This window comes from Eulemur rufifrons, chromosome 4, assembly GCF_041146395.1.
Source record: "Eulemur rufifrons isolate Redbay chromosome 4, OSU_ERuf_1, whole genome shotgun sequence".
NCBI lineage: Eukaryota > Metazoa > Chordata > Mammalia > Primates > Lemuridae > Eulemur > Eulemur rufifrons.
In genome coordinates this window covers 9534684-9557649 of record NC_090986.1, presented here as the reverse complement: position 1 = coordinate 9557649, position 22966 = coordinate 9534684, and positions in this window count along the sequence as shown.

Genomic DNA, 22966 nt, shown 5'->3' with positions numbered 1-22966 from the left:
TGAGCAAGAGCGAGATCCCATCTCTACTAAAAATAGAAATAAATTATATGGACAGCTAAAAAATATATATAGAAAAAATTAGCCAGGCATGGTGGTGCATGCCTGTAGTCCCAGCTACTCGGGAAGCTGAGACAGGAGGATTGCTTGAGCTCAGGGGTTTGAGGTTGCTGTGAGCTAGGCTGACGCCACGGCACTCACTCTAGCCTGGGCAACAGAGTGAGACTCTGTCTCAACAAAAAAAAAAAAAAAAAAGTTTTTAATTTATTGTTCCAATTTTAATTTCTTTAATTTGTGAGTTTAATTCTTTTATATTTAAAGTAATTATGGATAGGAAAGGACTTACACTGTCATTTTTAATTTGTTTTCTGTATGTCTTACAGTTTTTTTGTCCCTTATTTACTCCATGTCTGCTTTCATGTCTTTGTATTTATTTTACTTGTTGTGACACATTTTGATTCTCTTTTCATTTCCATTTGTGTGTATTATATAGAATAATATTCTTTGTTATTACCACAGAAATTGCACACAACATTCTACAGTTATGAAAATCTATTTTAAATGTATGCCACCTTAAATTACGTACAAAATCTCTACTCCTTTAAAGCTCCACTTCCTGTCTATTTTATTGATGTCACAAATTACACCTTTGGGGTGGAAGTGGGGAGGAGGAAGCGGTTGGACGTGTTCGCTTGAGCTTCTGCTGCCGCCGCCTGGTAATCCCTGGGCATCGACCGCCACTGGAAATCTGACAGCGCTGGGGCGCATTAGGGGCTGCGTCCGGCTTCACACCCCACGGGGCTGCTGTCACTTCCGGAGGGAGCCGGTCTCTGCACAGGAGCGCCTCAGGCGCGGCGCAAAGCTCGGACGGACGGCGCGGGTGGGGGGGCGGTGGTCGGAGCCTCTCCCGGGGGAGCCGCGCCTGAGGAGGCGGAAGAGCCCCCTGACGCGGCGGGCTGGCGTGAGCTGCCGCCACCGCCCCTCCCGCTGTCGCCCCGGCCGGCCCTGGCCACTGCCCCTGCCGCGGAGGCAGCGGCGGCGCCGCTCTCCTTCCCTCAGCGGGCGCTCGGCGACCCGCCTGGCTCTCTGAGCCGGTCGCTTAGGCTCTCCTCGACTCTCTGCTCTTCGCCTCTCCCTCGCCCTCTTCCCGTCACCCTTCCCCGACCCCACCCGGGCCCGGGGCCTCGGCTGCCCCCCGGCCATAGCGTGCGGAGCCACTGTAAAAAGCACTCGGGATTCCGACCCGCTGTTGAGCCCGGCGTCCCCGAAGCGGAGGCGCCATTGTCGGAGCCCACCGCCGCCGCCTCCTTCTCGGCTGGCTGCGGCCGCCCAAAAGTATCTCCGAATGGAGCCGTCCCCCTTCGGCGACGTCTTTCTCCCGCCTCACCACAGGTGTGACTGGGCCCCGCGGCTTCCGGGGTGGGCGAGAGAATTGGGGTCCCTGGGCGTGGGATGCGGCAGCGGGGTGGGGGTGCCGGGCTGTGGTTCTCGTTCTTTGCAAAGTAACTGGGCTCCCACATTTCTTTGAATTAGCTCTTTGGGCTATGGAGACACAATAGAAATGGCCTGATGTCAAGGGGGGAGGGCGGTCTGGAGGTAAGGTGGGTAGGGGCGTATTGTGGGAAAGAGGAACATCCTTTCCTTTGGGCCCAGTGATCGGAATTGAGTATTTCCGTAGTCGGTAGAGCCCCAGCGGGAATGGTCAGAGAGGGCGATATTATTCATAAATTTAGGCGAGAGAAAGGTCACATTTCACCCGAATCTCGATGTCTGTTTGCCTTAATCGATTGGTTGCAGCTATTAACTCTGGGACTGGGTGGTTTGAGACGAGGTGACAGCCCTTCTTCCAGTTCAGACATGACTGATTTTAGTATAGAGGTTTGGGTGTGAGGATGGATGTCACTGGGTGAGAGGTGGCCTGTCATTAATCACCCACAGGAATGCCACTTTGGCTGAGTCAAGACCTGTTTCCCTAGCAGTGTCAACAACAAAGAAAATGCTCTTCTAGAGTACTGTAATATGATCACACTATATGTCTAGACCTACAGAAATCTTGAACTTTTAATGAAAATTGTATTGAAAATTGGGGCTGAGTAGTTACTTTTATTTGGAAATGCTTTCTTTCTGCCCAACAAAGTATGTTGGGAGAAAACAATCTAGCCTTGAGAACTAGAAATCAACCCAAGATTTCAAGTTGACTTCAGACTCTTGCTTTTCATCTTGAAACATTTCCTGAAAGACTCTATGGGGAATGTCTTTTGGCTGCTTTGTATAGCATGTCTATGCCCAGTTTTTTCAGAACTTTGAAATCCTTGTGTGCTCCTGGCTCAATCCTAGGATAGGCTTTTGTGGACTTGAAGTGTAAATCTGTTTCCTTTGTGTGTAGCATGCAAAGGTTTCTGTGTGAGTCTTTGGTAATACCACCCTTAGACAAAGCCTTTTTTTCATAGCTTGATTTAAATGTCTCAGTATCATTAGCTTAAAATTTTGGAAATATATACCACTGTATTTATTAACTTCCATTTGAAATTGACTTAGTGTTTTTTTTTTAATATAAGATTTTAAAATATCCTTTCCTCAATCCATGGGGAGAGATCCTAAAATACCCAGGCTACCATTTTTACTGCTAAATATTTGATCTGACTTACTGTCTTAGAGTTGTAGCAAGTTTTCACAGGACTTCTCAGATAATTTTGTTTAATATCATATCTAAACTGCCTTTAAATAACGGCATTTGTTGATTGATTGTTAGACTTTTTTTTTAAAAAAAGGAAGCAACCAATGTCAAGAATGAGCTACTGGTGGTTGACATTTTCAGAGTTTGTCCTTCAGTGAAATGGTATCATTAAAAACTGAAATGGTATCATAGAATCTGCGTTTAACTAATAAGGCTGTTTCAAAATAGCTGTAGCAATAAATTTCAGTCAAGGGAGTGAATTAATACAGTGTTAGGTTTGGGAATTAAAGTACTACATCTCATTGCTAAAATAGTCTTGAGCATGTATGTAAACCAGCATGGGACTATAACATGCTCCCCCACTTCAAAAGGAATTTATTCAGAAGGAATTGTTATCATCCCTTGTAAACTTGTCATTTCCTTTATACATTTGTAGCATGGGTTAAAGCAATTGGCTCCACATTATCCCAAGTTTCAATTAAGTGGACTATAATAGTAAAATGACTGGAATTACTAGAATTGTTTAAGCCAGCTGCTTCACATTCACATTTTCTGAAATATTGCTGTCTTCTGTTCTTCCAGGTGTTTTTTTAACTTTAGAACTTTGATCATATCCTGAACCCTAAAATCACACCCTAAGTGATTTTGAGTCTGCTAAACATTATTTCAACTAATTTGAATATTAACATAAAAAGTTGACTTGAAAACCAGCTGTAATTGCTGGTTTTGACTTGCTAAAATGTACATTTTTAACCTGTGATTTTGGATGATATCCTAAATGTAATTTAATTTGGCTTTGTGTTTATATGGCCAGTTTGGGGTGTGCTCCTGTATAGTTTTTGTAATAATATTGTCAAAATGGGAGCTGCAGTGTTGTGCAGGTAATCAAAGAGCTTCCCAGTTTTCACGTTAGCAGACTTGGAAATCATTTTCTCAAGCACCTAATTTTTAGATTCCTATTAATATTTTAATACTGGTGATTCTTAAACTTCACTGGAGTGAATACTCATATATGCTTAGCTGAAATAAGTAGCTAGGAGTGGAAGGGGACCATGGCTTACCAAATTGAGATTGACTAGAACTCTGTAGGAACCTCTATTTTCCTCTCACTTCCGTGAGTTCAAATATAATTTAAATACTTTAGAACTAGAGTACTGAAGTGATTTTTTTTCAGAGCATGTATACAATTATCTTTGTTCTCATAGTTTCTTCTGGTGATATAGCTGAAGTCATGTTGTGGCTTTATTAGTTTCAGGAATTTGGACATCTGTTTTAAACCCTAGCTATTATATTAGTCATCCCAGGAAGGTGATTCCAAAGTTTGACCTGATGACTATTCTTATTTAAGTCAATATTCTTCAAACTTTTGCAACTTAATAGTAGGAAAAAGGAAAGGGCTATCTGAGCTAAAGGAAGTAAAGCTTGCTTTCTCAAACCCAAGACTAAGAGCCTATATTATACTAAGTAGTACTGTGACTTTTTTAGGGGCACCTTAACACACAGCATATCCTACACCTGGTTTTGGGGGCACCTGGAATGTTACTAATTCAGAAATGCCGTCCAGGGTCTAGGGCAGGGTTGACATGCTACAGCCATAGTTTTGTATAGCCTGAGAGCTAAGAATGTTTTTTATATTTTTAAATGGTTGGAAAAGAATCAAAAGAATTAGTTCTTGACATACAAAAACTATATGAAATTCAAATTTCAGTGTCCATAAATAAAATTTTATTGGAAAAAAATTACACCTTTATATATTATATAGTCATTAACATAGATTTATGTCTATTTGTTATTTTTCTTTTAAAATACTTCAGGAAATAAAAATCAAGTTACCAACCAAAATGACTATAATAGTTTTTAAAATATTTACTCGTGTATTTAACTTTACTGTATAACTTTATTTTTTGTATGGCTTTGAGATACTTTTTGCCAGCCATTATTTCAACCTACACAACTCTCTTTAGCATTATTGTAGGGCAGGTCTAGGGGTAGGAAACAACCTCTCAACTTTTGTTTGTCTAGAAATGTCTTAATTTGCCCTCATTTTTGAAGGATAATTTCACAGATATAGAATTCTTGATTGATTGTTCTTTTTCTGTTGTTTTCTGTTCACATTTTGTTTGTTTGTTTCCCTTCATCCCTTTAGATATATCATTGCACTGCCTTCTGCCTGCAATATTTCTACTGAGAAATCTGTCAATCTTTTCTATGAATCCTTGCATGTTATGAATCACTTTTCTCTTGTTAGTTTTAATATTCTTTTTATATTTTCCTTTTAACTGTTTGATTTTTATGTGTCTTGGTGTGCATCTCAGGGTTTTCCTTATTGGTAATTATGAAACTTGTACTTGTTTATTCATGTTCTTCCTGAAATTTGAAAAGTTTTCATCCATTATTACTTTAAATCAATATTCTTCCCCTTTAAATCTCTCCTCGCATACTGGGACACCATAAAGCCTGTATTGGCCCATTGGATGATGTCCTTAAAGTCCCTTAGACTTTGTTCAATCTTTTCCTTTATTCTTTTTAAATCGTTTTATTCCTCAGATCCAATAATTTCAAATTATCTCTATTTCAGTTTTCTTTTTTAATTTTTTTTTTTTCTTTTTTTTGAGACAGAGTCTCACTCTGTTGCCCCAACTAGAGTGCTGTGGCGTCAGCCTAGCTGACAGCAACCTCAGACTCCTGGACTTAAACGATCCTCCTGCCTCAGCCTCCCGAGTAGCTGGGACTACAGGCATGTGCCACCATGCTCCGCTAATTTTTTTTCTATATATATTTTTAGCTATCCAGATCATTTCTTTCTATTTTTAGTAGAGATGGGGTCTTGCTCTTGTTCAGGCTGGTCTCGAACTCCTGACCTTGAGCAATCCTCCCGCCTCGGCCTCCCAGAGTGCTAGGATTACAGGCGTGAGCCACTGCACCCGGCCTATTTCAGTTTTCTGATTGTTTCTTCTACTTATTCAAGTCAACGGTTGCATACCTGTAGTAAATTTTTCAATTTATTTATTGCCTTTTCCAACTCCAGTATCTCTCCTTGTTTTTTAATAATTTCTATCCCTTTAATTGGTAATACTACATTTTACATATTTATATAAATACATATTTATATATATTTAATATGTTAATACAATACTATTTATGTAAGTATTGGTAGAGTATATTTTCCTACAAAATTTCTATCTTAACTGAGATTGAGCTTGTGCATGAGTCCAATAATTTCTAATGCATACTATTGACATTGTGTTTTTCCTTTTACTTGCAACTTTTGGAAAGTCCTTCTTAGAAATATAATTTAATATAATCCTCACTGATGGGATTGTTGATATTTATCCATGTGATGATAAACTCTGAGTGTTAAGGTGCTTGAAAACTGCAACTCTGGAATCTTTACACTAATCATAGACACGATTGTTAGAATTCCTATAGTTGCACCTGTATCACTTCCATGCTGCTGATAAAGAATAGTATAAATCCATAATAACTATTGGATTCTCTGTGCAGAATCAATGTATTTGAATGGCAATTGTTGGAATAGAATATTTTCTCAAGTTCTGGTGTACAAAGTGCTAGTAGATGGTACTTATATCTCCACTGAAAACATAGTGGCATGTCGATTATGGTGAGGCTATTTCCAGTCTTGAAGTTAGGGAGGCAGCATTGAAAGCAGAGGTAACTTTATAATAATGGGTTTCAGACAGCATTTTCTAGACTCAATGAATCAAGTGATTAATTGTCTATATTAAAAACTTCTAATATCAATTCCCAAATCTACCATGTCAATTTATAAAACACACGCGTTTCCATGGCTCACAGATTTCATTTTGCATATTTGTCTAATGTTAATATTGTTCACAAGCCTCACCTCTTTGCAAATTGTTTTACTTACGTATTAATCAAATGATGAGTATATAAACTTAAATGGTAATAATTTAGTTTCTACCCTACACTATTTTATCATGTACTAGTGTTTTATGTCCCATTGTTTAGGACATGATATGAGATTGTTTAATAGTTCTTATAGTAGTTGCTGTTGTCTTTTTGTTCCTGGCATAAGACAAAATGAGTTTTTCTGTGGCCATCCTAAAACAAAACCAATCTTGTAGTCTTTAAATCCAACTTAATCATGGTACAGGTTCTTGGGATATTATATTGCCATCAGTGTATCTACATTTTATCTAAAATTTTAAAGGTTTATTCATAATTAATATTTATCATTGGAATACTTTTTTACACATTCATAGAAACTTGGTCAACCCAGCAATATAAAATTAAATATCCTCAATGTGAGATATAATGACAAGGTGTAAAATCAAAACTAAATATGTATCTAGACAATTGAAAGGATTCAGGTAGCTAGCTTTGATAGTAGAGCATGGTGGGTAAAACCACTCCTTGAAATCAGCCCAGACGGGGTCAAGTTTCCACTTTACCCCTGTCCAGTGTCTGAATTTAGACAAAGCACTTGCCCTCTCTGTGCTTAAATCCTCCCCATCATTATGATGGCAGCACATGCATCATACATTAGTGAAAACTAACAAAGTTACTACATGCCTGCCCTTGACGGCAATGAAAGTGTACATCGCAAGTACCCTTTAAATGGTGCACACATACATATTGGAAACCTGTTAATACTAGAGAAAATTTAAGTAATATTTCTGAGTAGGCACTAATGGTCAGTGGAGAATGTTGCATGTTAGTTGATATTTTCAATGTAGCCCATGCCTCACGTTCCCCTGCAAGTCCTCTGGCTCCGAAGGCAAATACCAGGCTGTGGGACCTGAAGAATGGCTGTCAGGGATTTGGCTATGGGAATGACCATCCTAACACAGGCCATATTTTGAATCCTGGAAAATTTTTGTCTTTTTTACCATTTTTTTTTTTCACTTCACTCAGTAAAGGTTTACTTCACTCATTATGGTCCACAGAGTTGATTATTAAGCACCTTATTATTATAGCCAAATCCTTGTTCCCTGTCTCTGGAGGAGTTCTACTGACAATGGTAGCTTTGGGGTGGAAACATTCCCTCAGTGATTTTAGATAAAAGCTACTTTTCTATGTTCACAGAGTGGGCAGGGGTGTGTTCACTGGTACCACTTTCCTCTTGAGTGTCTTCCAAGGAGTCACAGTTAGTCTGAGGAATTCCAGGTGGGCAGAGCTTAAAGTGAAAACTACCAATTATATTGGCTCCTCCATATGCCTGTGATGGATCCTCCAAATTCTGGTAAACATTGTTTTTTCCATGTATGTGACTGACAAAGGAAGTAACAGAAAATCACAAAGACAGAAGATTTGGGATACTGTTCTATTGTTCATCCCGGCAAAGCTGGAGATACTGCATGCAGCATTGTTATCCTTCCCTGGTGCTTTATGTTTGGGGACTATGCCCTGGGTAAGTGGCTCCATGATTTTTATTCTGTACAGGCACAAGTAACAGGTCAAATTCATACATATGACTAATTTCTTCCCTAGATCCTTCTGTGAGTCCAGAGCTACTGAAACTTCTTCTGGTGAGCACTTTTGTATCATTTTACACTCTCTCCTTCATCTTTCAAGTTTGTTTGGCTTTTTGTAATAATCCTGGTCAGTTGATGGTGCACATCTCCCTGATAACCAGTGAAGGTTTCCCAACTGTCAGCCGTTTGTTCTCAGGAGCAGAGACTCCAATGTATCGAAGCTTTGCATTGCCTGGGTAAGTAATACAAATCCCTGATCTTCTCAGAAATATGTGAATTGTGTGTGTTTTTTCAACATTCAGTTGTTTATTGACTCATCTTCATAGAATTGTAAATACAACTATGAAATATTCTCATGTCAAGAAACTGACTGTACACACATAAATGCATTTGTGTTAGTGTAAATGTGTGTGTATATGAGTGTATGTATTTGCATGTGTTGGTGACAATCAGGTTATTCTTATCTATCAAGCAATAACATTGGAAATTACACACAAAGAATGTAAAAATAATACCAATTACAATAATGGCAAATGCTTTGCCATAAAGTCTGTTACATTTGATAGTTATATCACTGTGGTGATTGTTAATTTATCTTTAAATTATCCAACTGAATATAGCCAAAGTATGTTGTCTTTAATAGGAATTATTAGTTTGTGTTTTTTGTTAAATGTAATAATGGGCATATTTGGGGTGTGTTCTTCATGATAACCTGCTCTATTTTCTCATTTTTTATTATCTCTTAGTTTGAAACCTAGAAATTAAAGCTTTCTTTGAAACACTAATCACGGTGTCAAGTGACAATACCTATGCCCTGTGAAGAATATTACATTAATCTATTTACCTTTCTTCAACTTTTAAAAAATTCTCAAGTGTTTAAAATATTTAAAGGTAAATACACAGGTCATAAGTGCAAAGCACAATGAAATATTAAGCCATCTCTGGCATAATTATGTAAGAGGCTTTTTTTAAAAGGACATCTTAGCCACAGATATATTCTTATGATCTCCACCAGTGACTATACTCAACAATAAGCACTATAGTGACATCTAATGGCAGAGGTCACTTTTACCTCTTTTATACTTTATATAAATATTATGAAGCAGAAACTCTTTAATACGTGACTTTTTAAATTGCATAGGTTGTTTTAAGATTATCTGTATTTTTGCATGTTGTTATGGGTCATTTGTTAGCACTGAATTCTGTTGTGTAAATATCAGACAACTAACATAATTACTCCACTGCTGTGCACATGTGAGTGTGCTTTAGTTGGGGCTGTTAGGAGCAGTGCCAGTATATAAATTCTAGAAAAGGTATTGGTGACACATGTAAAAATTTCTGTTGGGAACATATGTAAAGTAAAATTTTTGCATCATATGTTTACATCTCCTTATCTGTAAATAATATGCCAAACAGTTTTCCAAAATGTTTGTACCACTTTTCACACCCACCAACAGTAATATAAGTTTCCTGGTGTATCTACATCCTTGTTAACATGGTATTTTCTGTTATTTGTGCTTTGTCTCCTGGTTGCTGTGTGATTATATCAGGCTTTATTTACATTTCTCTGATTACTAAAAAAGTTGAACATTTTTTTACATTTCTTTTTTTTTTTTATTTCATCTTATTATGGGGGATACAGAATTTCAGGTTACATACGTTGCCCATGTACCACCTGTCCCCACAAGTCAAAGCTCTAGGCGTGTCCGTTCCCCAAACAGTGCGCGTTGCATCCATCATGTAGGTATATATTCCTCCCCTCCCCACCCCCCCCTCCCCGAGTCAGCACCTTCAAGCGTGACCATTCCCCAAACGGTGCGCAATGCACTCATTATGTAGGCATACACCCATCCCCTCCCCCCACCCTCCACCTCAGTCTTATATCCGATTGGTGTCGTTCCCAGATGTGTATTTAGGTGATGTTCAGGGAAACCAATTTTCTGGTGAGTACATGTGATGCTTGTTTTTCCATTCTTGGGATACTTCACTTAATATAATGCGTTCCAACTCTCTCCAGGAGAACCATAGAGATGTCGCATCTTCGTTATTTCTTATAGCTGAGTAATATTCCATGGTATACATATACCACAGTTTACTAATCCAATCATGTATTGATGGGCATTTGGGTTGTTTCCACATCTTTGCAATTATGAATTGTGCTGCTATAAACATTCGGGTACAGGTGTCTTTGTTATAGAATGACCTTTTTTCCTTTGGGTAGGTGCCCAATAATGGGATTGCTGGATCCAATGGTAGGTCTACTTGAATCTGCTTAAGATATCTCCATAATGCTTTCCACAGGGGTTGCACTAGTTTGCAGTCCCACCAGCAGTGTATGAGTGTTCCTGTCTCTCTGCATTGACGCTAACGTGTTGTTTTGGGATTTTTTGATAAAGGCCATTCTCACTGGAGATTTTTTTACATTTCTTAAGATATTAAATTACCTCTTTTTGAAGGACTATGCTGTTTTGTTTTAACCATCCTCCATTGTTTTAGCCATAGTTTTTGTATGGGTTTGTAGGAGTTTTTTATATATGCTGGATAGGAGTCCTTTCTTTGCCCTCTCCCTTCTTTCTCTCTCTCCCTTTCTTTCTCTTTCAAGGGGAAATTCTAAAATTTATTAAAATCTCATTTCTTATTCACCCCAATATATTAAATATCTTTTCTTTCATTTAATGATTTTTTTTCCTAAGACCATAGAGATGTTCTTTTTTTATTTTTTATTTTATTTTTTTATTTTTTTTTATTTATTTTTTTTTTTTTGAGACAGAATGTCGCTTTGTTGCCCAGGCTAGAGTGAGTGCCGTGGCGTCAGCCTAGCTCACAGCAACCTCAGACTCCTGGGTTTAAGCAATCCTACTGCCTCAGCCTCCCGAGTAGCTGGGACTACAGGCATGCGCCACCATGCCCGGCTAATTTTTTCTATATATATTTTAGTTGGCCAGATAATTTCTTTCTATTTTTAGTAGAGACGGGGTCTCGCTCTTGCTCAGGCTGGTCTCGAACTCCTGACCTTGAGCGATCCACCCGCCTCGGCCTCCCAAAGTGCTAGGATTACAGGCGTGAGCCACCGCGCCCAGCCTGAGATGTTCTTTTTTTAAAAGACATTTTAAAATTTGCACAGATGTGGGGGGTGGGGATGGGTGTATACCTACATAATGAGTGCCATGTGCACTGTCTGGGGAACGGACACGCTTGAAGCTCTGACTCGGGGGGGTAGGGGGGCATGGGCAATATACATAACCTAAACTTTTGTACCCTCATAATATGCTGAAATAAAAAATAAATAAATAAATAAATAAAATATAAAATTTGCTTTCACAGTCCATTCAGAATTGATGTTGTGTGGCTAGTGATTTAATTTTTTTCCAGTAGGATAATAAAATTCAGTTTATTCTTCAAATGTTGTCTTATGGTTCTTTTTATTTGCTGTCACCTGTCATTGCCTCACCCAATTTAACCTCACCTCTCTCTTGGAGCTGGCTTTTCTATAACACTGATAGTATAACTTGTTGGCTTGCAAATAGGAAAAAATCTAAGAGCTTCACATTTTTGACAATTTTGGTGATGAGGGTGGATTTCTAAGATACTAAGGTTATAAAGTATGAAATGTCTGATTTCCTTAAGTAGTAAGTTTGATAGTTGACATCTCTGACATTTCACTTTGACACTCCTTGTTTTATTTTTATTATGAAGGTACATCTTCATTCTTTCAAAGGTACAGTTTGGCTTGTGATTTTCTTTGAAAAATTTTTGGAACAATTTTTGTGAAACCATGGATAAGTCAAAAATTTGTGTTATTTTTCACATATTGGTTCTGTTGTGGGACCAATGCAGTGCAGACAGCTCAAAATATTAACAAAGAGTTTGGGAAGGATGTGGCTAATGAACGCACAGTATGTTTATGGTTTGAGAAGTTCCATTCTGGTGACTTTAATCTTGAAAATGAGCCAAGTGGGTGACCTGAGACCAAGGCGGATAGGGATGAGCTGAAAGCTGTAGTGGAAGCGAATTCATCTCAACCCACATGTGAATTAGCAGCAAGGTTTGACATTACTATTCCAACAATATTGGACCATTTGAAACAAATCAGCAAGGTAAACATGATGGATAGATGGGTACCACATAAATTAAATGAATATCAGAAGAGCAATCATCTAAAAGCTTGCCTTTCTTTGCTGTCACAAGATAAAGGCAAACCATTTCTACACCATATTGTTATGTGTGATGAAAAATGGGTACTTTTTGACAATGACAAGCATTTGGCACAATGGTTGGATAAAGATGAAGTGCTAAAACACAGTCTAAAACCAAATATTCATTAAGAAAAAGCTAATAGTGTCTGTTTAGTGGCCCAGCACTGGTATAATCCACTACAGCTTCATGAAATCTGGTCAATCAATTACAGTGGATGTCTGCTGCAACCAACTGGATGAAATGATGAGGATGCTTGCAATTAAGCAGCTGAGATTGGTCAATAGATACAAGCCAATCCTCTTGCAAGACAATGCTTGAGCACATGTCACACAAACAATGCTGCTCAAACTCTCTGTCATCCACTGTATTCCCCAGACCTTGCACCAACTCACTACCACATCTTCCAGGCTTTGGACCACTTGTTGCAAGGAAAAATATTCAATTCTCAACAAGCTGTGGAAAACACCTTTCATGATTTCATCACCACTAGCTCTCCAGGCTTCTTTGCTGCTGGCATAAACAAGCGGTAAAACAGGATGGCAAAACTGTGTTGATAGTTTAGGTGCAGACTTTGATTAACTGTACTGTTTCTTGTGTGAGATATAGTAAACTAAACTTTTGAGTCAAAACTAGACATTTCCTATTTAATGTAATATAACGTTGTGTAAAAGGAAAGTGCAAAGATTCTTCAGAGGCATGCTTAGGGGAGATGAGAAAGCTCCCTGGAACAAGTAGCAAAGTCTCTCACCCAAGTGAAAGTGAAGTGAAAGTAACCCATCCACCCTTTGACCTGATATGAAGGCTGTGTGAGCGGGAGGATTGAAATGAGCCATCTGAGCATGCTTCATTTGTTGCTTATTCTCCTCCTGTCAGGAGGAGAAGAGGACAAAGAGTCCCCACAGCTGATATAGCACTTTGGGTAAATCAAAAATATTTTAAGTGTTGTGGCTTTGCTGACAGCAGCAAACTCTAAGGAAATGTGGCATTTGGTGTTTTGCCTACTAGCAGGGAGTCACTCTCTCCCTGTACCCACTGATCCTTCCCTCCACGCATGCTCCATTTTATCAGCTTTATGGAAAAAGTTGAATCTAATTGGGAGGTTTTTTTGGAGGGAGCTACTCAAAATTTTGTAGTTCTGTTTCATACAAGTGCCCAAGTCACTGTCTTCTATGGTGCCCTGGGCAGGAACAATAGGTAATAAAGGTGGGTGAAAATGCCAAGGACAGTGGGGTGAAGCATGGCTGCAAAGATAGAAGCTTCTGGTCCTGAATGCTCTCCAAATATAGGAAGGTACAAAGCTAAGAGGAAAGCTCAGACTTTAAGGTGACAATCTTAAAGAGAATAACACCTTCCCGTGTCCTGACCCTTTCCCTTACACACACCTATTGTACCCTCCTCTGGTCCCTTGCTTTCCCCTGTCTTAGAAATTGTGTAAACTCCTTATTCTGTGTCTCTGTAGAGAAGAAAATAAACAAAAGCAAGCACATAAATTAAAAAATCCAAAAGTCAACAGATCGGGTTTGGGTAGGATTCACAGTGAACCCAGAGAATTGAATGATGCCATCTAAATTGATATTGAAGTGACTGAGGATGATGGATTCAAGAATAAAACTTTGAGACAAGTGTGAAAGTTTTCACAGGAGAGCATCCAGGAACTCTGAAGGTGGCAGTGCCAGGGAAACGGTGGTGGGTAGCACGAACTTCTAAGCAGCAAGATATATTTTAATAGGAAGAGAGGAATAATGATCTTCAAGAAATCAGAAGGAGCAAGGAGAGTCTATAAACCACATTTCCACCTTAGTGCTTTAGAGTTTGAGAGAATGAGTTCTGTTTACTTGAGACACAAGGCAGCAATGTCCTCAAGGGAAATCCAGATTACACTTAAAACCAGTAGATGGAAGAAACTGTCAATAAAGAAGAAGTCTAACAAAATGGAGAAGTTTCCTAATCGTGTAGCTTGATTTCCAGAGACTACAACAGAAAGTTCTGTGTCATATGAGAGGAGAAGGATGTTAGGTTACGGGAGAAAAATCAGAATATTATAGTATTAATACAGGAGAGAATTTGGTACAAAAGGGGCTTATGATTTGGATTGTGATCAAAGAAACCAGGAGTGTTAAGCAGAAAGGGTTGCTACATGAGACAAAAGAAAAGAGGAGAATGCAGTAGCCGCCTTCATCTTCTGACATGAAGTTAGGTATCTCAGGTAGTGAGCAAGAAGTCCAAATCTAGTCATTAGACACTCAGGAGTGAGCATTCAGCTTTGGCCCTATGGTTTTGGTTCCAGTTCAAAGTAAAGCATCTACCAAAGACAACAGGGACCAAGAAGTAAGCTTCAAAAAGCTAAATTTTGCTCTGGAGAATCCCCTACAGGATCTTGCCTGGAGGGATCAGAGGAGGAAATGCTTGTGGTCAGCACGTTGTGCCATTTTGCTCTCCTTTCTATCTGCTCCCTCCTTTTGACCCAAGTTTTGATCCTACCTGCTATGTCACCCACTGCCTTGCCTATAATAGATCCTCCTTGGGTCTTCAGTGTTTTCGTTGGCAAAGTTGATATAACATCTCTTCCCTAATCATGCATATTTACACAGTGATAACATGATGTGAAGGGCTCTGAAAAAATGTAGTAAGTTGAAGAACTGGGCCACCTGCTTTCACTCATTTTTCCAATTGCTGCTTCAGAACCATTCCCTTAGGCACCAAGCCCCTAACTCTCTCCTAGCCCTTTGATCAACCTTTGCCTCATGAGGGGCAAAGCTACATTGCGGGGCGCATAAAATATCTCCCCGACTGAAACTCCACACAGGTACATACAGGCTCCCCGTTGCCAAGGGCAACGGGATTTGCATACTAACAGGCAGTTTGCTTTAGGGTCAAAGTCTCCTAAAAGGCTACTACAGATCCTTTAACTAACTCTAACTAGGGGAACAATGGGTTATAAAATCGTCTTGGGGCAAACTTCTAAGTTTTATGATAAGGCTATTACTTTAGCAACAAACAGAGACATCTTGGCTCTGGTGATTGTGTTCTTGGAGACAGAGATGATCCCAGAAGTCAACATGGGCTGTGCTTTGTATTAATTACTTTAACTGCATGGTTCCATCTGGGCCCCGCTTGGCCATTAGCATATCTATCTGATTAGCTCTCATCTCCGGGGGTCCACCTGTCAGCAGCACCATTGGTCCTTCGGGAGGCCTGCGTTGTCTTTCAAAACAGGTGAGAACCAAAGGCCCAGTTTACAGCTGTCTCCTTGAGATGCAGCTTCTACTGACCAGCAAGGCGCCCTCCTGAGAGGAGGCAGCTTTTGAACTAACACATTCATTTTTTCTTTAAGGCAAAGCCTTATTTGACTTCTGAAATCAAATCTTGTCTCCAGAAATACAGGGGGCATTTCTATAATTCAGTATTCTTAGGCTCAACACTACATGGTAGTTAAGGAAGAGAGAATAACATTATAGCCCCATTTCTTCTCATTGCTATTTACCATACTGCATTCTCTACATTTGTAACTGGCTTCTTGACAGAACTTAAACCTAGAAACTGGAACCATTTTCCTGGCTGTTGGGTCCTACTCACCAGACCTGAGGGAGGGAAACGTACATGTCATAATGAATGTTCAGTCATGGGATGACATGAGGGCCGGGTGTGAGAGAAATGCTGAAGTGTGAGCATATCCCACTACTCATTTTGACTGCTTTGAACAAGTGAGTAACTAGAGCTCATAGTGGAAAAAACAGCAAGAAAGCTACATTCTGCATCTCTTTCTCAACCCCAGCATCTGCCTTATTCTGTTTCTTTATGTTTTTATTACCCAGCCCTCCTTCCTCCCCTTTTATCTCAATCTTCTGGCCTTCAGTCTAGCCTCCATATTTGTCCAACTTCTTCTGTTTTCTACCCTACCTGTTTACCTTCTCTGTCCTTCCTTCCCACTACTCTACCTTGAAGATCCCCCTGCCCAGTTCTTCCTCTCTTCCTTCCAGATTATTGTCCATTTGATGCTGCCATGGTTTTCAGCCACCGCATTCCTCTTACTTCATTATTTATGCCTGTCCTTCTCCTCCCAGCCCTGCTTTCTAGTCCACTTATTCCAGTACCCACGCCCCAATGACACCTGATGATTCACAAATTGCATCCTGGAGAGATGGTTTCCCTACTAGAGGGACAGTTCTGATGCTGTTCATAACAGCCAGAACAGCGGATTCCCAGCAGCCTAATCTGGTGGACACAAGAAATGCAAGATGATGGCAAACTAACATTAAGCCTCAGTTAGCTAGAGAACCCCTTTTCCATGACCACATCCTGATTACCTTTCTACTATCTATATTTTGCCTTCACCCCATATTGTTCATCCCCTTTGGATGCTAGAGAAACTTTTAACAATTTACTTTTTCTAGATGGTCTGATCCTATCCTCTCATGTCTGATCAGCCAGCCTGCATCCTCTACATTTGTAACTGGCTTCTTGACAGAACTTGATCTGTAACCACAGAGAAAACTGCAGGACCAGTAACAGAGAAAGTACAAGAGAATGAGAAGTAGAAAGCATCTATTTTATTGTCAAAGAGGGTGAGTCCTTTTGATTTGCCCTACATTAAAGTGATTTCAAGAGAAGGTGACCCCTGAGAACTCAGACATGGGGCACAAGGTCCGTACTGTAGATATTTGCAGACTCAGGTTTGTTTTTGTTTGTGGGTTTTTGATGTGGTTCTTTGCAGACTTCTTTTTTAAATCCCAGGGTTCCACAAGAATGCCAGGGATTTTCCACTCTTGAGAGACGTTGCCCCCAAAAGGGGTGGGGTCCTCCTATTCTGCTGTCATTAAAGCTTTTAGGGTTGAGCCTAGTGAGCTGCTTTTACCCTAGAATAAAAAAGTTAGCAAAGTCTACAAGGCAAGAACATGTCCACATTCTACCAAGAAGATAGCATTTGATAAATATGTTTTTAAATGCTCTCGTCAAACTGTTGTCTAGATTGAAGAGATATCCATATTCAAGAGAGGACTTGCAAATGCAATGAATGTGGTAAAACTTTTAATCAGTCCCCAATACTTACTCAACGTCAGAGAATTCATATTGGAGAAAATTCATACAGATGTAATAAATGAAGAAAAATCTTTAATCAGTCATCACATCTACCTAGACATAAGAAATTCTATACTGGAGAGAACTCATTCAAATGTAGAGAATGTGGCAAAGCCTTTAACTAGTACCAAACCCTTATACATGTCATAAAATCCATACTGGTGAGAAGCCATACTAATGTAAAGAATGTGTGAAAGCCTTTCACTGGCACTCAAACCTTACACAACATAAGAGATTTGTTTTAAATTTCAAGAATATGGCAAAGGCTTTAGGCAGTGCACACACCTTAAACAACATCAGATAATCCATACTGGAGATAAACCATACAAGTGTAAAAAATGTGACAGAGCCTTAATTTTGGATCAGACCTTACTAAGCACAAGAGAATTCATACCACTTACAAACTCTGCAAGTATAAAGAAAATGTCAAAACCCTTAAATGGTGCTCATACCTTACTCAACATCAAAGAATTAATACCAGATAGGAGCCCTATACATGTAATAATTTATCTTTGTCCAAAATATATACCTTAGATAACACCACAGTATTTATACTGGAGGAAAAAAATTACAAATGTAAAGCAGATAGCAAATCTTTAACTCTTGCTCATACCTTACTTGACAGATGTGTCTGTAGAAGAGAACTCTTAAAAATGTTATAAATATGAGGCCAGGTGTGGTGGCTCACGCCTGTAATCCTAGCACTCTGGGAGGCCAAGGCAGGTCGATCGCTCGAGGTCAGGAGTTAGAGACCAGCCTGAGCAAGAGCGAGACCCCATCTCTACTAAAATTAGAAAGAAATTATCTGGCCAACCAAAAATATATATAGAAAAAATTAGCCGGGCATGGTGACGCATGCCTGTAGTCCCAGCTACTTGGGAGTCTGAGGCAGGAGGATCGCTTAAGCCCAGGAGTTTGAGGTTGCTGTGAGCTAGGCTGATGCCACGGCACTCACTCTAGCCTGGGCAATAGAGTGAGACTCTGTCTCAAAAAAAAAAAAAATGTTATAAATATGGAACAACCTTTGTACAAAATATACACCTTAGAAAACAGCAGAGACTTTATACTCAGAAGCAATTTTATAGGTGCAATATATGTGGGAACTTATTTAATAAAAAATTATGTCTAAATAAAAATCAGAGGAATCACCCTAGAAAGGACTAACACACTAACACTCTTACAAATTACTCTACATTGGAATGCTTAGTATAAAGAATAATCCAAAGTTAAAACAATTAGATTAAATTAGATTAAATTATACAATTAAATTACTGTATGTGTCAAAGGAACAAAAAGATTGATGTTTCAGTGGGTATAACTATATTCAATGTATATTTTTTGTAATGACAGTATTTGAGATTTGAACAAATACTATTGATGTAATTAAATTTGATGCCATTCTTTCATTTCTACTATTTATGTAAAGGCATGTGGTTGATTATTGATACCTCTGAGCTATGAGAGGTTATTCTATATTAGGTGGGCATCATTCACATCAACTCTCTCGTGGAAGATTAAGAGCACTGAAACATAGGGTGTAAGATGAAAATCTGAATAGAGAAGCTGCTCTTTTTCTTTGACTTCTAACATGTATAAGTCTTGACTTATAAGTCATGTATAAGTTAGGTGTTCAGGGTATCATTCTTCTTTACTGAAGTATCAGATAGGAACACTGAGTTTTAGAAATAAATGCTTTTACCAATTACTCATTTAGGAGAAGAGTCTAGCCATTGCTTTAATATATAGATATTAATATATATTCGTAGTAGCAATAATTAGAAGTAATAAGTATTTGTTCATATGGTAGCAATAAAGAAATCTTTACAAATATCAGAAATAGGTACAGAAAACTCCTCTGGTTGGACATGGCGTTATTGTGAATCCAATTTTCTAAATACTTCGCCTTAAAAAATAAAGGAAGCACACTTTTCACATATGTCATGGTATCAGAAGAACAAGAATGCTTCTTGAGTGTTTGTAATCTCTATACTAGCCATTGAAGATACAGTGCATTTTAAAATGCTTTCTTCAGTCTATGTGTGAACTGAGTTGTTATAATAAATAAAATTGAATGGTTTTTGATGTTTTAACACTGTTGTATGTAGAATAACATATTATCCTGCCCCAAATATTAGCCTGTTCCACCTTGCTCAAAGTTGTAGGTAGTATTATTATACGGCAATAATTACTATTGGGTAATACAGTCCAGTGATATTTCTAGCAATCCTTATTCCCAGTGGTATTAAACTCCAAATAATTTGGAGAACATTTATCTCATAAGTTTTTAAAATTCTTTTACCTTTTTTGTAACTTGTGTGGCATAATGATGGTTATAACACAAATTTTATGAGTGCAGTAATAATTGGTATCTTTATTAATCAGGTATGACTACTTACAACATTTTATCCCATAATTTCCTTTTTGCATGCCAACACTCTGGGCCTACAAAACACACACAGACTTTTGGTTTTGATTTATACTAAAAAAATACACATATATCAATCTAGAGATAAATTTTAGGAGTACAAGAACTATGGAGAAAGTTATTTGTATGTGTGAATGTGTGTGAGAGAGAGAAAGAGAGAAAGAAAAAGAGGGAGAGAGAAATGGAGAGGAGGAGGGAGAAAAAGGGAGGAAAATGAAAATATTGAAACAAAACATATAATTTTAAAACGGTTGATGGTATACTAGCAAACTAGAAACTAGAAACCTCACAGATCCTGAAAGAAAATATATTTTCTCTATACTAAATTCATTTCTCAAAAATATCATGGCTCCTTGTCCAGAATTTCCTACTGCAAATACTGTGTGTGTGTTTTTTGCCTGTTACTCATTGCAACAACTGTCATGATTTACTTGTTCCAGCATTCAGAAAGTATTGTTTCTATAACCTGCTCATGGATTTTAATAATGCTTTTATAAAATTTAATGATATTCAGATATTTAAAGATGTAATTCCACAAATTTTTATTTATTTCAGCTTGTCATGGGGGTACAAAAGTTCAGGTTATATATATTGTCCGTGTCCCGCCCATCCCCCCGAGTCAGAGCTTCAAGCGTGTCCATTCCCCAGACAGTGCTCAATGCACTCATCATGTAGGTATACACCTATCCCCTCCTCCCCGCCCCCCACATCTGCCCGACACCCAATTAGTGTTATTCCCAAATGTGCACTTAGGTGATGATCATGGAAACCAATTTGCTGGTGAGTACATGTGGTGCTTATTTTTCCATTCTTGAGATACTTCACTTAATAGAATGGGTTCCAACTCTCTCCAGGAGAACAAAGAGGATTCTATATCACCATTATTTCTTATAGCTGAGTAATACTCCATGGTATACATATATCACATTTTACTAATCCACTCATGAATTGATGGGCATTTGGGTTGTTTCCACATCTTTGCAATTGTGAATTATGCTGCTATAAACATTTGGGTACAGGTGTCTTTTTTATAGAATGACTTTTGTTCTTTTGGGTAGATGCCCAATAATGGGATTGCTGGATCGAATGGTAGGTCTACTTGAATCTGTTTAAGGTATCTCCATAATGCTGTCCATAGGGGCTGTGCTAGTTTGCAGTCCCACCAGCAGTGTATGAGTGTTCCTGTCTCTCCACATCCACACCAACATGAGTTGTTTTGGGACTTTTTGATAAAGGACATTCTCACTGGAGTTAAGTGATATCTCACTGTGGTTTTGATTTGCATTTCCCTTATGATTAGAGATGTTGAGCATTTTTTCATACGTTTGTTAGCCATTCTTCTATCTTCTTTTGAAAAATTTCTATTCATGTCCTTTGCCCACTTTTTGATAGGGTTGTTCGATTTTTTCTTACTGATTTTCCTGAGTTCTAAAAGATTCTTGTTATCGGCCGGGCGCGGTGGCTCACGCCTGTAATCCTAGCACTCTGGGAGGCCGAGGTGGGCGGATCGTTTGAGCTCAGGAGTTCGAGACCAGCCTGAGCAAGAGCGAGACCCCATCTCTACTAAAAATAGAAAGAAATTATATGGACAGCTAAAAATATATATAGAAAAAATTAGCCGGGCATGGTGGTGCATGCCTGTAGTCCCAGCTACTTGGGAGGCTGAGACAGGAGGATCCCTTGAGCTCAGGAGTTTGAGGTTGCTGTGAGCTAGGCTGACGCCACGGCACTCACTCTAGCCTGGGCAACAGAGTGAGACTCTGTCTCAAAAAAAAAAAAAAAAAAAAAAAAAAGATTCTTGTTATCAGTCCTTTCGTTTTAAATACAAAAGTCTGACCACTTAATTCAGACAAGAGGAAAGTAGTCCCATGGTCCAGACCATTAAGCCAGGCAGTCAGCATGGTGGCAGATGTGGAGACAGATAAGACATGATGGTGGGATCTTTCTTAGGTTGATGGGACCTGCTGAAAGAAAATATGGAAAACAGTTTTGAAATGTGGTGAGAGTATTGGAAATACGCCCACTTTAATGACTCTGAGGCCTTAGAGTAGCTACAGGTGGTGTCACTTTATAGACAAATATGATGGAGATGAGATGGGGACTTGGGGAATGCAGTCTGAGCATCAGGGAAGGGGATGCTGTTTCTACAATATAGAGGAATTACTGGGCCATGGTGCAGAGCAGCTACTGTGGGGAGACAGAGATTGTTGTACTTTTTGAGGCCTAGGTTACCGGCAGTGGGCAGGAGATGAGGTTAAATGTCAGGTTGTCAGTCTAGATGTTTGAGATGAAGATGCCTTTGGGAGAGTGTACTAGGCAGAATCAGGGTGTGTGCTGTGGTTACCCACAGCCCCAGTATCTCAGGGAGCAAACAAAAGCATAACCCCAATTTAGGTTACATCAACTGTAGATGGGTGTCCTTCCATGGAAGCTGAATCACATGTGGCTGGGACCACCTTCACTTCCGCTCAGCCCATTGGTCAGTCTTGTCATGTGGTTCTGGCTCTGTGAGAGGCACTGGGAAAGGTGAGCCAGCAGTTTGCCAGTCAGAGGCAGTGAGCATTTCAGCCTCAAAATTTACACCCGGCTGTTAGTCTAGAAGTCTCTAAGTTCTTTCACAGCCCATGCTTTCTTTCTACCCAATCTGTGCAGAGTGAAAATTGGAGTGTCAATTGTGAAAATAAATACAATGAAGTTGGGTATTAGATTATGCTCACACATTTAACATTGGTGCTATTGAAATATAATATTGCATCCCATTCTGCAGCTATTAGTTTGCATTCAGGTATACTAAGAAAAGACCGCTGTATAGTATCTATAGTATCAGAAGATAATGTATGTATTTTGTGTCATGAACATGATGGATACGTAGAAGCACAAAAGTGATGAAATTATGCAGTGATCTTATGAGGTACTAGTTTGTTTCTATTTACTCTCTCTGATATCATCTATACTTAGGCACTTTGCTCATCTTTACTCCTTGTGGGCCACAAGCTGGCTGCCCCACCTCCAGGCATCAATCCACAATCCAAACAGTAACAAGGAGAAAATGTGAATCTGATAGGACACTGGGAATTAGATTGGAAGCCATTGATTTTTACTTCAAAGAAGGCCATTCTCCCAGGCACTTCTAAG